General features: G+C 45.3%; 1 protein-coding gene across 3 annotated transcripts in view; it reads right to left on the minus strand.

Annotated features, from left to right (window-relative positions):
- The window catches only part of CAMK1D (calcium/calmodulin dependent protein kinase ID), a 431,996-nt gene that overhangs the window by 24,561 nt on the left and 390,540 nt on the right, over window positions 1-16,895 (minus strand). The gene's annotated exons all lie outside the window — the stretch shown is intronic.

Raw genomic sequence — 16,895 nt, forward strand, 5'->3', positions numbered from 1 at the left:
ACTTTTTATTTCTGGACCAAGGTAAAGGTATGTGCTTGACTTGGGCTACCCTTCCCCCTTCACTTGCCTCTGGAATACCCTTGAAGACCAGCTAGGGTGTTACTAGGAAGACCTAGCCCCCTTCTGCCAGGTGGTAGGTGCTCTGCTCTGTGCCGCCGGGGCAGTGGATGGCCCTTCCTAGTGACACTTCCTACACTGCATGCTGCCCTGCTGTCCTGACCTATCCTCAAGCTCCTTAAGGCAGGACCACGTCTTAGGTCTTACTCTCATCTTTGATTTTTCAGTGGCCAGCCCTGGGTCTGCCATAGCAGATGCTGAGTAAATGCTTGGATGAACAAACGCATTCTTGAAGAAGAGGCTTCATCTTGGCTGCTGAGCCCCCTGGTTGGGCTCTGCAACAGAGACAAGGATCTATGATGTAGGCGAACCTACCTCTGCCCCAGCCCAGGGAGCCCTCAAAGATCCCACCGACTCTGACTCCTTCCCATACAGTACCCCTACCAGGAGGCAGTATACTCTGCATCTTTAAGAGGCATTCCAGAAGAATTCAATGGGCAAGGCCCAGTGTTGGGAGCAATCTGGCCTATCTTTGTAGAGAAGGCAATGCGGTTTGGATGACCTTAAATGTCCCTGTTGGGTGTGGACGCATGTCATAAAGGAGATTTTCCATGAAGGAGAGGGCTTTTCACATAAACGAATGTAAAAATCAGCAATGGCCAACCGTGGCTGATTCGGCAATGTACAATTTTTCTTGGAAACTAAAATGCTGTATTAGCTTAAGAGCTCCTGAGAGGCCCTGCTAGTTTACCGGGGTAATTAGGCTGCATATGTTCTTCTTGCTCATTTGCCCTTGGCCACGTATCTAGGTCCCACTGAAAATGGACACAGGCTAACAGGATTCCCAAGAAACAAGTCATTACCTCTTTACTCTTTTATGTAACTTTATTTCCACAATTCACCTCAACCCACTGGGGGAAAACAGTATGGAGGTTTTAATTAAAAATTTTAAAAAGGACAACCATATTATCCAGTAATCTCTCTTCTGAATATATTCCCAAAGGAAATGAAATCAGTTCCTTGAAGAAAGATATGCATTCCCATGTTCACTGCGGGGTTACTCACAATAATCAAGACAATGGAAACAACACAAGTGTCCATTGACAGATAATGGATAGAGAAATTACAGCATATGGAGCACTTGGGTGGCTCAGTTGGTTAAGCATCTGATTCTTAATTTCGGCTCAGGTCATGAACTCAGGGTCCTGGGATGGAGCCCTGCATTGGGTTCCGTGCTCAGTGGGGAGTCTGCTTGGGAATCCTCCCTCTGCCCCTTCCTCCCTCTCTAAAATAAATAAATAAGCCTTAAAATAAAATAAATTATGGCATATATAGAAAATCAAATATTATTCAGTCATAAAAGGAAGACAATCCTGTCATTTGCAACAACACGGTTGAAACTGGAGGGTATTATGCTAAGTGAAATAAGCCAGACATAGAAAGAAAAATACTGCATGATCTTACCTATACATGGAATCTAAAAAAAGTCAAATACATAGAAGCATAGAACAGTGGTTACCAGGGATGGGGTAGGGGGTGGTGAGGGAAATGGGGAGATGGTGGTTAAAGGTAAAAGTCACATATAGATAGGGTGAATAAGTCTAGAGATTTAGGGTACCGTGTGAGATCTATAGTTAATAACACTATACTGAATCCTGGACATTGGCTAAGAGAGTAGATCTCAGGTGCTCTCATCACAAGAAAATAGAGTAACAATGTCAGAATATATGTTAATTAGCTTGACTGTAATAATCATTGCACTATGTATATTAAATCATCGCATTATAACCTTAAATATATACAATTTTTATTGAAAAAAAGGTCATGGTAGAGAAAGTACCAGCTATGTTCAACATTAAGCAGTGACTTTTTAACAAGTGTTATTACGGGGGCATCTGGGTGGCTCAGGCATCTGACTTTGGCTCAGGTCACGATCCCAGGGTCCTGGGACTGAACCAGCTTTGGCTCTGAGCTCAGCAGGGAGTTTTCCCATCCCTCTCCCTCTCCCTCTTTTCCCCCTCCCCATGCTCTCTCTCTCAAATAAATAAATAAAATCTTTAAAAAGATGTCATTACAGTAAAAAAATAAAACCATGATATCTCCTGTTTTAACAAATTTTAAGTGTCTTGCATAGTACTGTTGACTACAGGCACAACGTCGTACAGCAGATCTCTCTAGAGCTTACTCATGTCGGGTCACTGAAATGTTATGCCTGTTGCTTCCCCATTTCCCCCTCCCTCCAGCCCCTGTCAACTACCATTTCACTCTTTATTCTATAAATTTGACTATTTTAGATACTTCATATGAGTAGAATCATGCAGTATTCGTCTGCCTGTGACTGAATCACTTCACTTAGTGTAATGTCTTAAAGATTTATCCAATATTCCATTGTATGTATAGAACACACTATCCATCTGTCGATGGACATTTACATTGTCACCGTGTCTTTGCTATCGTGAATAATGCTGCAATGAACATGGGCGTGCTAATAGCTCTTTGAGGTCCTAATTTCAATTCTTTTGGATATATACCCGGAACTGGGATTGCTGGATCATATAATATGCTCTATTTCTAATTTTTAAAGAAGATTTTATTTATTTATTTGAGGAGGGGAAGGAAGGGACAGAGGGAGAGGGATGGAATCTCCTCGCTGATAGTTCGATGTAGGGCTCAATCCCATGACCCTGAGATCATGACCCAAGCCAAAATTAAGAGCAGGTTGCTTAACCAACCCTGCAACCCAAGCACCCTGATTTCTAATTTTTTGAGGAACCTCCATTCTGTTTTCCTCAGTGGTTGTGCCATTTTGCATTCCCCCAGCAGTATGCAAGGGTTCCCCTTTGCCCATATTCCTACCAACACTTTTTCTTGTTTTTTTTTTTTTTTTTTTTTTTTTTTTTTTTATTTCTCCAAAGAAGATATACACATGAAAAAAGCAAGGGAGTATGTGTATGGGGTCCCAGAATTCAGACTACCTGATGTACAGCATAGACTGGATGGCTGTGTAAGGACAGCTGGTTTGTTTTTTTGTGCAGGCCAGCGAGCACTCAGCGTGAACCCAAGTGATCCCTCTTCATGGGGAATACGCTTGATTTTTCCCTGGTAGGTTTCTGTCAAATATTAGCTGGCTGGCTTTCAGGCCTTTTGCCCTGGATGTGAGCACAGGCCTGCGGCAGCTGTTCCTCACCCTCCCCAAACCCCATGTACCTTCCCTAAGTGTTCTCCTCAGGTCCCCACTAAGGACAGAGGATGAAAAACCACCCATCAGGTAGTCCTCTGGCAGGCCCCAGATGCTGATTGACATTGGCTATGTCCCAGGCTTGGGGATAGGAAGAGACCATGAATCCTACTCTCATGGCTTTTACATTCTATTTGGGGGGCAAGGGGAGAGACACTCAACATTAAGTTTCAAAATAAACAGGAATAGAAAAGTAGACAGGAAAGGTAATGGGAAGGTGATCACAGGAAGCCACAGCATTTCATTCGGATTTGAGAGTATTCCTTCTCATACACTGTTCCCTGTGCCTGGAATGCTCTTCCTCTTGTGTCCACTGTTGTGGTTCCTCCCTACTCCTAGGGCACCACATGTCTCACCCCTAACCTGTCCCAACCCTTCCTCTGAGCTCTCAGCCTTTTTGGCACAGCCATCATGCACACATGTCCTCTCCTCTGTTAGATTCTGAGCCCCCTGAGGGTGGTGACAGTGCCTCATTCATCTTCGCCAACCCCAGGACCAGCCCAGGATGTACTCAGCAAAAACCATTTGCTTCGACATGAATGGAACTGGAAGGTATAATGCTGAGTGAAATAAGTCAGTCGGAGAAGGACAAACATTATATGGTCTCATTCATTTGGGGAATATAAATAATAGTGAAAGGGAATAAAGGGGAAAGGAGAAAAAATTAGTGGGAAATATCAGAAAGGGAGACAGAACATGGAAGACTCCTAATTCTGGGAAACAAACTAGGGGTGGTGGAAGGGGAGGAGGGCGGGGGCTGTGGGTGGCTGGGTGGCTGGCATTGAGGTGGGCACTTGACGGGATGAGCACTGGGTGTTATTCTGTATGTTGACAAATTGAACACCAATAAAAAATAAATTTATTATTAAAAAAAAAGAACGGAAAATAAAGACTAGTTATAAAAAAAAAAAACCTGCTGGATGAATGACCCTGTCAACACCTCAATGCTTCAGGGACTGCCACCCCCACTGCACTCAACCCCTCTCTGAACACCTCCCATTCTTTACACTCTACCTCAATTCCATCTCTTTCTTGGGTCTTTTCAAAACATTTAGAAAGGATTATTTTGTGGTTATTACATGTGTCTTCCCACCTCAATCATGAGTTCCTACAGGAGAAAGACGATGTCATATATTGCTTTTCTTTGGATCTTTCATTTGCATTCAACAATAATCAATATTTGTCAACTATTCTTTCCTAAATGGGAAACATTTACATGAAAATTGCTTGTGTATGTTTGCATGCACAACAGCACACACTCGAGTTGACTTATGAAGTAGTGTTGAACACTCTGAAATGGATGTTTCCTCTGGGGAAATAATTTAACTACAGTTTCTCATGAGTTACAATTTTTCAGTTAGCTTTGCAGTGAAACCTGCTAATGCCCAATGATGTCTGTTGTAAGTCCTTCGAAGTGGATGGGAATGAGCACACCACTCGTCAACAACTATCCTCTGTGCTCACATTTGCCCCGTACCCTGAGGGCTTCCACCATGCATCAATCTCCCTGACCTCTTTTCCTTCCATCCAGGGGATGCCCATGAGATGACACAACCCATAGATCCTACCCTCTGTTCCCAGCCCGAATCCTTAAGCTAGAAGCTGAAAAACAACTTTGCATAGTAGGGGGATTTGCACAGAATCACAGAAATTTATTCTGGAGTTCAATAGTCCTCATCTGGCCCTAGCCACCCTCTCTTAGGAGACTGGGAAAGTAGGCCCCAGGGAGATGAAGAGGTGACCTCCACCAGAGCAAGTGGCAGGCCTGAGCATCTATCTGCCCAGGGCTCAGGCTTCAAAAACAAAAGCCACTTCAGCCCAGTTCTACAGAGATTTATGGAGCACCAATGCCTGTGCCAAACGCTGATCATATAGTAGTGAAGAAGACAGGCCCTGCTCTTGATCCCCAGGGTTCAGCATCCAGCCATATGTGAATAGCACAAGCGGGATGCTGACTTTTCTATAAAGGACACGCTATGTTGTGTGTGTCCTGTAAACTTAATAACAATAGCCACCACGTGTGGAGTATTTTTTTTTTTACGTGTGGAGTATTTACTGTGTGCCAGGCACTGGGTTATGCAGCTTACACGCCTTGTCCCATTTATGAGACGTGTGTACTTGTGACCTAAGCATGTCTGTCTTCCATTTCTAGGTGAGGGAATACATGAGAAGAACAGAACTTTAACTTTTCTCATCCAATTCCAGAGCCAAGTTGTATTAACCTTTCATGTGGGCTCTGTTGCCAGATAGGTCATGGCAAAGATGAGGAAATGCATACATGCTGTCTTCCTAGACCTGCCTCTGAAGTCAGGGTGCTGTGCATTTTTTATGTGATATATGAAGCAGGGCCAGAAACAAGGCTGTAAGACCTGCCAAAGAAATGAAGACCAGCTGAGTCTTTGCACTCAGAAAATCAACCCAGCCTGCCTTCTGGAAAAGACAGAGCAGAGGAGGATGGCTCCCTAGGGATGACTACTAGGGCCTATCTGTGGGAGACAGGGATTGAGTCTATACTGAACCAAATTCCAATATGATCACATCCAGCAGCCTTGCTGAGCTCCCATGGGGAGCGTCAAGGGGATGTAAAGGATAGAAATCCTTCTGTCAAGATCTTGTGGAACTCTGCAGGATGGGCAGGAGTTCAGGCATGCCTCACCGACCCAGAGTAGTTGGGAAATCAAATAACATATATAGGTGAATTTTCTAAGCACCTGAAATGGGCTTAAGTGCCAAAACTTATTTGCAATATTCTAGAGTTGTGTTTTTTTTTTTTTTTGAGAGGGGGAGCATGTGTGAGCAGAGGTGGGGGGCAGATGGAGAAAGAAAGAATCTTAAGCAGGCTCTATGCCCAGTGCGGAGCCCAGTGCAGAGCTCAGTCTTATGACCCTGAGATCATGACCTGAGTGGAAATCAAGAGTCGGATGCTCAGCCGACTGAGCCACCCAGTTGCTCCAATTATTTTCAATATTTTATCCAGAAAGCATTTGGGTGTGACAGTCCACAATGACAATGGAATAATCACTAGGAAAAGGCAACCCAGAATTTGCCATGTAGTCTAATTGGATAAAAGAGCTCTGAAGGAGAACGGAGATGTGGCTTTTCAAGGGAACGTTTGCTGTTGTCCTTTGAGGGCCAACTCTGTCACTCTGTGCTCAGAGGTTTCATGATGTGGTTTCCTCAGCCTGAGATTTAGAGAAATAAAGACACAGATTCGAATCTCGGCTCCGACAAGTACAGGTTGAGTGACCTTGGGGAAATGACATATCCTCTTTAAGGCTTAGCTTCTTCTGGAAATGAGGATAATAGTGCCCACCGTAGAGACAGACATGACATGTATAACACATAACTATATAACAATAGGTGTTATTTATGAGACACATGCATAGGTGGATAGAGGGACAAAGAAACCTACAGGTAACAGGTAGAAAATAGGAAAATGCTGTCATACACTGTGTAATCCCTTTCAGGTCCCTCAGTTGAAGCACACAAGTGGGACGCTGCTCATGCACCAGCAAGAACAATAGAAAGGGGACAGAGGAACAGATGAATCCCGAGGGACTCAGTCCAACGGCCTCAACATGAAAACGAAGCAATATGTTTTTACACTTTGTGCAAAGTCTACAAATCATCCACTCAGGCCTTCTAAGCTTGCTACGAAAAGGAGGAAGAGCCGTGACTGAATTATGGACCTAACTTTGTGCACTGTGTCGTGAAAATAAGGACAGGGCGTACCAGAGACCAGCTCGTCACTCTGCTGTTTGTCTACCACTATTTCCAAGCATTTAGCTCGGGAGCCCCTCACTTCCAGGAAGAGCTCAAGGATCCCCGTGGACATTTGCTCAAAGGTGTATTTGTGAAGAGAGAATATTTTTGGGCAATTCGACTGGGGGTGCCATAGAAATGACCAAAACAACCAACCTCTATGTATATTATTACAAACTAAGGAAGCCACAGAAAGCCAACGCAGGCCCAAAGAGTCTCTGAAAAACATCAACAAAGCCAGTCAAATCTGGGTGTCTCTCTGTTGGAGACGGGCGTCTGTCTGATATGCTATAACTCCGGGAAGCCCCTATTTGCCTTTTTGTTTTGGCACCCGGTGGGTATTTACGAATGTCTGGGGCCTGGGCTAAAGAATCCAAGTGTTATTCATCTTACTCTGGATAATATGACAGACTTTAATAAAATAAAGCAAAGCTTTTTAAGCTGATAAACCTCTTGTACTTAGCTGCAATGCCCACTTAGTGAACAAAACAGGTTTCGGCATATTATTCGGATTTATAAAACAGAATGACCAACAAGACCCGAATCATCACAAAGATGTAATCCAATTATTTCAACAACCATATGTTTGATTATGCACGTTCCAGAACTTTTTCCTCGCAAACTTGGAAGAGATCAGGCTGGAGAAACTAGGAATGGTTTACATATTAAAACCATGTGCAGGCTGACTTCAGCAAAGTGGGATGGATGAAAATTCAGGGGATACATGCCCCATGCCCCCCCCCCCCCGGAGATTTAGATCATGCCTTGAAAGCTGAGAATGAGTAAGCAGATCAGGGAAAGATGTAGGGGAGAAAGGAAACACATTTCTTGGAACATTTATACACAACTGGACCTGAAGATTGGGAGTGGGGAAGGGTGGGGGGGGAGACCCAGCACTTCCCCAAGCGAGAGAAGGGAGTAGCATACTCCATTTGAAGTAAAACCATCTTAAAGGAGTGGGCTGGACAATGCTGTTGCATTGTGATCCACGGTCCCACTTCCAAGCATATTACTTTTTGCTTGTTGTGTGAGCCAGATGGACAGCGCCTTGAGGGGTCTGGGGACCCCAGGGGCAGAGGCTCTGGGCCTCCTCCTGCAGGTCAGACACAGCCAGAGGAAGCCCAGACTGTGCTCCTTTGCACTTGGAGGGCATGGACAGTGGAAGGGAGGGCAGGTGGGGAAGAGGATGAGCAGGGACAGCTTCTAACAGCCAGGACTGTTGTGTTAGGAAAAACCCAGTGCAACTTCCAGCAGCTAAAATTAGTTCTCACGAGTAATGGATTTCATCCCGAAGCACTGCGGGGTGTAGACATCCATTCTGGAGGTGATTAACACCAGCGCTAACTGATGATTCTGAAGCCCGGGCGGACTTCCAATTCGACTTTTGCATCTAGAGGTTACTTTTTTTTTTTTCCCTTGGTTCAGGGCTCTTGCTTCCTACCCTCCTCCCCTCCCCCCCCCACCCTTACCTTTCCTCTCTCTCTTGCCCTCTCTCTCTCACCTGCCGATTGGTAAGTGATTATGATTCTGTGTGGACTGCATTTGGGAAATGTCCCTGGGTGGCCACACCGTGGAGTTTGGCCTTTGGCCCCTGGTTTGGTCACTTGGCCCCTGGCCTCTGCTTACTGTCTTACAGAGCATCCTCAGAGCAGGGCAGGGGACCAGAAGGCCCGAAGGCAGTCCTCGGCATGATCTGGCCAAGTGCACACCGTGCTGCTCAGCTTCTAGTCCATTCTTCCGTGGGTCTTCCCATCATCTCCACGAGCAGTTACTGGCTTGCTCTTGGAAATCGGAGCCACTTCCCTTCCTGTCTCCATCATCTGTGCCTCCTGGTCACAAACCCAGCATGGAGTAAGTGGTCCAAAATCATGCCTTGCTACTGCACCTCCGATGTGCTTTCTGCTTCTTCCCACATCTGTGGGCCACCTCCCTCCTGCCTCCGGGCTGCTGTGCTCCATATCAGATGGTTAATATGGTAAAACATCCTTAAGGCCTCTTTCCAGACTTCCGTTTGCTCACTATGGTGATTGGTGAGTTAAAAATCCTGCTCGTTCAAAGACTATATTTTTCCCATCACCAAGTTTTAGACATCAGAAGGTCAAAGCTGGATCAAATCTTTCAAGTTCTATTTGAAAAATTATGTTTCAGATTGAATGGTACATCTTGTCTCAAACACAGTAAGTGCATCATCTCTTCAGATAATTGGTCTTGAAGGATAAACCATCCATTTCCCCGCATGATGGCCAATATTTGAAGATAGTCTGTCCAGAGCCAGATCACCACCACCTCTGTCGTGGAGACTTCCTCAAGGCCAGGCCAGTGTTCACGGCTCTGCCCTGGGAGCTCTTGGCTCTCAGCTCGGTGACAGCCAGCAAGACTGGGTTTTAACTGATCTGTTTACTGTCTGTCGCCTCCAGCAGACAGCAAGCATCTCCAAGGCCGGGTTGGTAATGAATCCATCTCTAAAACCCCACTGCCTGACATGTATTAGGCTCAATAAATGAGAGTTAAGTGAGAGAATGTCAATCCCCTGCCTTCCATTCTCCAGGCTAAATATCCTGAAGCATTTAGCTGCTGCTGAAGTGAAGGTTTCCAGGAGCCGATGCTGACATGAACACGAGAAAGCAGTGAAATGTTTTTCCATCCAGCCTGAAACCACACCATTGAGTGTAAAGGTGATACAGGTGAGACATCCCCTTCCTGATTCTCCCTCCAGGGGTCCTCTCTACCCCAGGGCCTTTGCAAGAGACAACCAATAAAGTCTCTCTCCAGGAGCAGCAGAGAGAAGGCCACAGGCTCACAAACAAAGCAGGCATGTGGTCAAGCAGTACCTGCTTCTGAGATTAAAGGTAATCAAAAGGCATTGAGCCACACACAGGATCCACTCAGTGTAGACGGAGGAGGGGAGATGAGGCACCTTTCTGGAAAGCGCCACACTGAAATGCAATCGGTGGAATAAAATCGGTGAGCCTGAGAATTACCACCACCAGAGCCTGCTTGAAATACAAGTGATGATGCCTGAAAGGATGAAAGAGAGAGGGAGCAGGAGGCAGGAGAGGGAGGCGTGAGCATGGGCCAGCATGTGGCTACTCTGACCAGCCACCAGGAACGGCCCTGCCACAGCGGGCGGGACACAGAGAGTCTGGAGACGACTACAGGTTTTGTGAAAACCCGTCTGGCCATCGAGGTCTAGGGCTCTGATTCCTTGTTCGTAAAGGAAACTTCATACTTCTGCTTTTAATTTGCTTTCTCATGGAGCATTTCCTATTGGGGAGAGAACATGCTAGTTTGAGGACAGGCATATCCAATTACCCCGTGGGGCACAGATCCCATCATTTAGTAAACTGACACTCCAGGTTTTTTGTTTTAAATCTCTCTTGAGTCTGGCTAGCGTGAATCAATTCACTGGGATCATCTGAGCAAGACGAATAAACAGATTAATCTAGTTTCTGAGCTTCTAAAGCCAAAGTCCAGACCATGGGCCGAAGGCAGCCTAAACAAGGCAATGTGTCCCGTCCCACAAAGCTTATGAATATAACAAGATGATGGCTGTCTGCTGGCAACGCCAGTTAATTATTCCTATTAGTGTTAACGCTCCTCATGCTGATGGAAGTAACCACCATCATGATGCCCCATGCTTGGTTCTTTCCCTGGGGCTAATTATACTACATTCTCTCCTACTGGAGCTGGGGTTCATGCTCTCTCCCTGGGACATGTGTAGCCAGAAAGAGGCAGCTGTCAATGGTTTAAAATCATGATGACTCTCTTGGCGAGGAGCATTCTTTGTCTCAGAAAATGGACCTACCATGCGGATTAGGCATTCAGAGCCACTCTTACGAAGCCAATTACGCTGTGTATGTTGGCCAATTGATATTTATGTCACCTCGTTTTAAAGACTGAACGATGCCAGAGGACAGTCGAAAAGCAAGTGGTTACCATCAATATGCGGCCTGGAGTTTCTGTTAGGCAGAGAGGTCAGAGGTCGTGGCATGGGTAGGGGCCCTCCCCACCCACGGCAGACCCTCCCTCACCATCCAGCCCACCCTAAGGCTCTAATGCCTAAATTCCTTAAGACCTCAGCCCATTTCTTATAAGGGCAAACATCCGCTGTGCTTCTCCATGGCATGCTGTATCCCCGAGCGTAATCTAGGCAAGCCATCATGAACTCATGTCCTTGAACTTTCGAGAAGAAAGGCAACGTATGTGTGATCACAAAATTCCATCTGGTCAGTGACATGGTGATTCTATGTCCTCGGAACTTGTGCTACCTTGGCTGAGCCACACCTCCAGCCTGGACACCAACATGCTCGTCAGGGTGCCCAGCACACTGTGTCCTCCATCCTTCTCAGTAGCTTACGTGATGCAGGCAAAGATGTTCTTCCGTAAGTCCTGATCCCCAAAGACAGATTCCGGACAAGATAAGGACCCATTGGATGTATTTTTAACACTGAGTATCCCTGATAGAAAAAACGTATTTCTCTTTCTGAATGATGGGTAACATAGAAATGCATGTGTGCAGAGGTCAAGAGAAGCAATTGCTCAAGTATTCGTGCTGACAAAATGCAGAATGTTTGCCTGGTGTGCAGAGAGGAAGATGTCTGGTACCTGGCCTGTCACAACCGCTTTTGCTGTGATCGGATATCTCAGTGTGACAGGGTTATCAGATGAAAATAATGCTGCACCCCAAAAAGCCGCAGAGGCTAACCCCTTTTCCATCACAGGTGACACGAAGACTGTAGTTGCATGCGGCCCCCCGCGGCAGAGCTGGCTTCCCCTGCGTGCTGTCTGTGGGTCACACGTTGTGCAGCAGCCTGGCTCGTCGGTCTCCAGCTGAAGGGTGGGGTGTCTGGGCACAGTGCGTCAGTGGGAAGGAGTGGAAGTCTGAGAGGGAGATCTGTAAGCTCTAACTTCTAATCCTCATCTCAACACCGAGCCAGCCTCCTGCTAGGCCGAGGCCACAGGCCTCTCACAGAACATTGTCATCAGCCCTACAATGTGCCTCAGGCGACCTCGTTCCTGTGCCCGCATTCCTCTCCTCTCCTTATCCAGCCTTCTAGACATACCTGGAATGGTGCCTCCCCCTTCCTGAATACCCTGTCCTCAGTGGTGGCTTCATCCCAGGAATTCCTACGGCTGTTCACAAGCCTCCCTGCATGTCACGTCATCTAATTATGAATTTTCCTGTCCCGCCATATACATTGTTAATTTTCTCACGAGAGGCAACATGTCTTCGCATCTTGATATCTTTAGCACCTAATGCAGTGCCTGGAATAGAGAAGGTGCTCAAGAAGTGTTAGCTGTTGGGCCGCCTGGGTGGCTCAGCAGTTGAGCGTCTGCCTTCGGCTCAGGTCGTGATCCTGGGGTATCGAACCTCTCATCGGGCTCCCTGCAGGCAGCCTGCCTCTCCCTCTGCCTATGTCTCTGCCTCTCTCTGTTGTTTCTCATGAATAAATAAATATTTTTTTTTAAAAAAAGAAATGCTAGTTGTTGACACTGATAATGATAAATTCAAAGCTAGAGGTTCTCAAAACATAGAGCCACACTGTGTAGAAAAATTATATCTAGACTTTGGCCTATCACTCAAAAGGATCTGAACATCTTGGGAGGTATAAGTGAGATGTTCAACGTCCATTCATTCTCTGCCTGAGACTCTCAGAGCTCTGGAAGGCATCAAGGAAACCAGGACCCTGGCTGCCATTTTGGAGTCTGACATAGTCATTAAATCAACCTGAGACCAATTCCTGGAGCAAAAGTGGGGGTGACCAGGTAACCACCAAGTTGAAGCATATCAAGTTTAAACTTAAAATAGAACTATAGTACTGCTTTATTTAACTTAATTTAATATTTTAACCCAGTCAAGTATTGTATCATATACTATAATTATGATGATTTGGATGTAGAATGTTCAAACTATATACCCAATGATGTATATGGTATTATCTCTCCCCCAGACTTCTGACCTCCACGTGATTCCATAACCATTCCATGGATATCTCAAAGGGGCCTCAAGTTTAACATGCCCAGAAGGAAATTCTTGATCTCGCTGATCCCCCTAAACTTGCTCCTCCATCACCCCCTATTCTTTTTTCTTAGCCATTTACATGATTGCGTAAGCCAAAGACTTGGGATTATACTCGAAACTTCCCTCTCCTTTATCTCCCGCATCCAAAGTACACCTACCACTTGACCCCCCTCACTGCTTCCCCGGTAGACACAACTTTCACTGCTCACCTGAACGAGCCTCCCAACAGTCTCCACCCCCCACTGCTGCCCTGTCCAACCCCTGTTCATTCCAGAGTAGCTGGAATATTCCTCGAGTGAAAATCAGGTCAGTTCACACCTCTGACCCAAATTCTTCTTTGCCTTCCTATCACTTGTGTTAAACCAAACCTTTCTAAGTCTCTTGTTCCCCAGGCCCTTGCGTACCTCTTGGAATCTAACTTTCTGATATCCTGTCTTGCTATCATGCCTACGGATCGTGGCAGACACACTCTTTACCTACTGCAAATCCATTTCCTACTTTCTTCTTCACCTGCACACCTGTGATTTGCCCCTCCTACACATGGTCACCTGCTTCACTTGGCCAGCTGTGAAATCCCATTTTCTTTTCTAGGGACTACTTTAGAAATGAGCACGGGAGGCATTTCTGGCCAATGAGACATGAGGAAAAGTTGGCTGAGGGACTTCTGGGGAAGATAGTCTAGCTCTAACTGCCACATGGGGATAAATATCACCTCTTCTTCCACCAATTGGTGCAGCATCTGTCCATGAGGCCAGAAGCTGTGGCAACCATCTTGTTTGGTTGGGGAGGGCACAAGGAAAAACCAACGCATTGAGGATGGTGGAGAGCAAGGATGGATATAATCTGGGATTGAGGTTCTGACTTAGGTGATCTTAGTGCTTTCCTACCTATGCACTTGTTATTACCTGAGGTATGACTTCTTAAAAATGCCTACGTTAGTTGGGCCAGGTTTTTCTGTTACTTGAAGCTGAAAGCATCCTTTGTTCATTCTGCCTGGAATATTTCCTCCTCACTCCTTGTCTCCCTATTCATCATTTACGTTTCATTTTAGGCCCTCTGCTCAAGGAAGACTTTCCCAGCCACCCACTGGAAATAGGTAATCTCTGTTCTACTTTGCCATGGTACCTTGTGCTCTTCTTTTAAAAGCAATTTGCACATTTTAAAATTCCACGTTCATTTATGAGATTTCTTTGAATGCCTGTCTCCTCCACGAGACTGTGAGCCTGTTTACAAACAGGGGCTGCATATGTCTTGGTGAGTGCTCATTCTCAGTATCTTGCATAGTGGCAGGTGCATGGGACAGATTCAGTAAACATTTGTGGAAAGAGATAAACAAATACAAGCTGGATAGAACATGGAGTGAAGTATCTTCTCTACGCTCAATGACATGGCCACATCCCCATGGGAGGGGTATACGGTATAGCACAAAGAGCTGGACTGGAAGTCAGAGCTGGGCTTGAGTTCAAATGTTGATTCTGCTACCAAGTGATATTATTTAGTCTCCCTGAAGTTATCCTCTCAGTGGGTTTAAAACAACTACCCCTATCTTGTAGGATTTGAGAGAGGGTGAAGGGAGATAAAACTTGTGACCGTATTTATATTCTTGCAGTGTTATACAGATGTTTGACGTCAGCATTATTATAAAGTAGGTGCTATGTCCATCCTGAAATGTTCATATCTTAAAGGGATTCCATTGTAATAATTTTATTAAGGATAGCACAACCAAACTATGTACTATGGACCGAATAGTGTCCCCCTCAAATTCATATATTGAAGCCCTAACCCCCAATGTGATGGTGTTTGGAAATGGGAACTTTGAGAGGTAATTAGGTATAGATGAGGTCATGGGGATAGGGCCCCCATAATGGGGGCCTTCTTTATAAGAAGAGGCACCAGAGAGCTTGCATGCTCTCCTTCTGCCTCTTAAGGACATACCAAGAAAGTGGTGGTCTGCAAGGTGGAAAGAAGGTCCTCCCTAGGAACTGAATCAGCAGGACCTCCCAGATCTTGGACCCCCCAGCCTTCTGAACTGTGAGAAACAAACCTGCTGATTAAGTCACCCAGTCTATGATGTTTTTTGTTCTAGCAGCCAGAGGTGTCTAAGACACCACTGCTTATCCCAGTAAAGCCATCTGCACCTCCTCATAGCTGTGGTATGTCAAATGCCAAGACTTTAGGGAGACAATTATATACACAGCTGTATATATGAAGGGAATCTATAGACACTATAATGTAGACCAGAGTAGTGGTTTAAGATTCAGCCAGATGTGAAGGAACAAAAAAGTAGAAGCCCAGATGGGGGGGGGGGGCATTTTTTGCCTGGCCCCAGATTTCCCTAGATGACACCAGCTTTGGTCCTCGGCAGGAAGGACAGTGGCCCATCATTCATTTCTTTAAATCTTCCTTGTCAAGTCTGGCAAGGTCGGACCTCTGATAAGAGTTTCAGTTGGGGTTTTAAGGAGCCAGAGTAAATGACACACAGTCCATGTCTGCTTTCTGCTTACCCAGGAAGCTAATGAGGTATGCAGAAGTGTGTGTGTGTGTGTGTGTGTGTGTGTGTGTGTGAATTTATTTATTAGGGGAGAGGATCCATTGCTTTTACTAGATTCTCAAGGGGTCTATAACCCTCCCCACCCCCACAAAAAAGAATGAAACTACCATAGAAGACAGTCAATGTGCTTTGAAAGTGAAAGCAGTATGTAAGTGCAATATGCTAGTTTTATAGCTCAGATGAATCTGGCCTTTATCCATTTCCATAAGTGGGGGCCGTAGGGGCCAAGGATATTATAATGGAAAAATCCTGTGATAATGGCAGGAATCTACAGGAGCTGTCAACTAAATCCACACTAAACTACAAAAGCTGCCCAGTTGAATGTAGGCTGTAGAAAGACCGCTTGCTTTCCAGATAATGAGACAAAGCCAACACAGGGGGGATGTTTCCAGTAGTCCCTGAGGATGCCACATGCTGTCAGACCTTTCTCTGATCACAATCCTCCACAGTCTTTCATTGTGTGTAGTGGGCTCTATCTGCTAGAAAGCCTTCCCTTCCCTGGGGAGAAATTCATTTCCTATCAATTACAGACACCAGTTGGCCCAAACCCACCCTAGGAATGTGCTCTGTAGTAAGCATTTGAAAGTATCATTGCAAAAAGAAATTATAATTAAAAAATAACTTTACAGTGGACTTAAGCAAAATGAAAAATAACAACAAAACCCAATATTGATCACCCTGAAAGAAATGCAAAAACCTTATGTCCATGATGGCCTTTCCTGGGTTGGGGAGATGAGGCACCTGAAAGGAAATGAGAATCTAAAGGCTACCTTCCCATTTTCATCACATTTTTTTTTCTCATTTTGATTTCTTTTGGAGATGTCCTAATACTTTCATAATACTGGTTTGTATCCCCAGGAAATCCAAGGTAGCACAAGAAAAGGTGTTAAACATCATTAACCATAAGAGAAATGCACTGCAGCATTATTTATAACAGTCAACATATGGAAGCAACCCAAGTGTCCATTGATACACACACACACACACACACACACACACACACACACACAGGAATATTACTCAGCCATAAAAAGGATGAGATCTTGTCATTCACAACATGGATGGACCTAGAGGGTATTAAGCTAAGTGAAATAAGTCAGAGCGAGAAAGAAAAGTATCATATCATTTCATCATATGTGGAATCTTAAAAATGAAGCAAATGACTACCAAAACAAATAAAAAGCAGAATCAGACCTATAAATACAGAGAACTGATGGTTGCCAGAGAGAAGGGGTTGGGGGATGGGCAAAATAGGTGAAGGGGAC

This window comes from Canis lupus, chromosome 2 (assembly GCF_003254725.2).
Source record: "Canis lupus dingo isolate Sandy chromosome 2, ASM325472v2, whole genome shotgun sequence".
Lineage (NCBI taxonomy): Eukaryota > Metazoa > Chordata > Mammalia > Carnivora > Canidae > Canis > Canis lupus.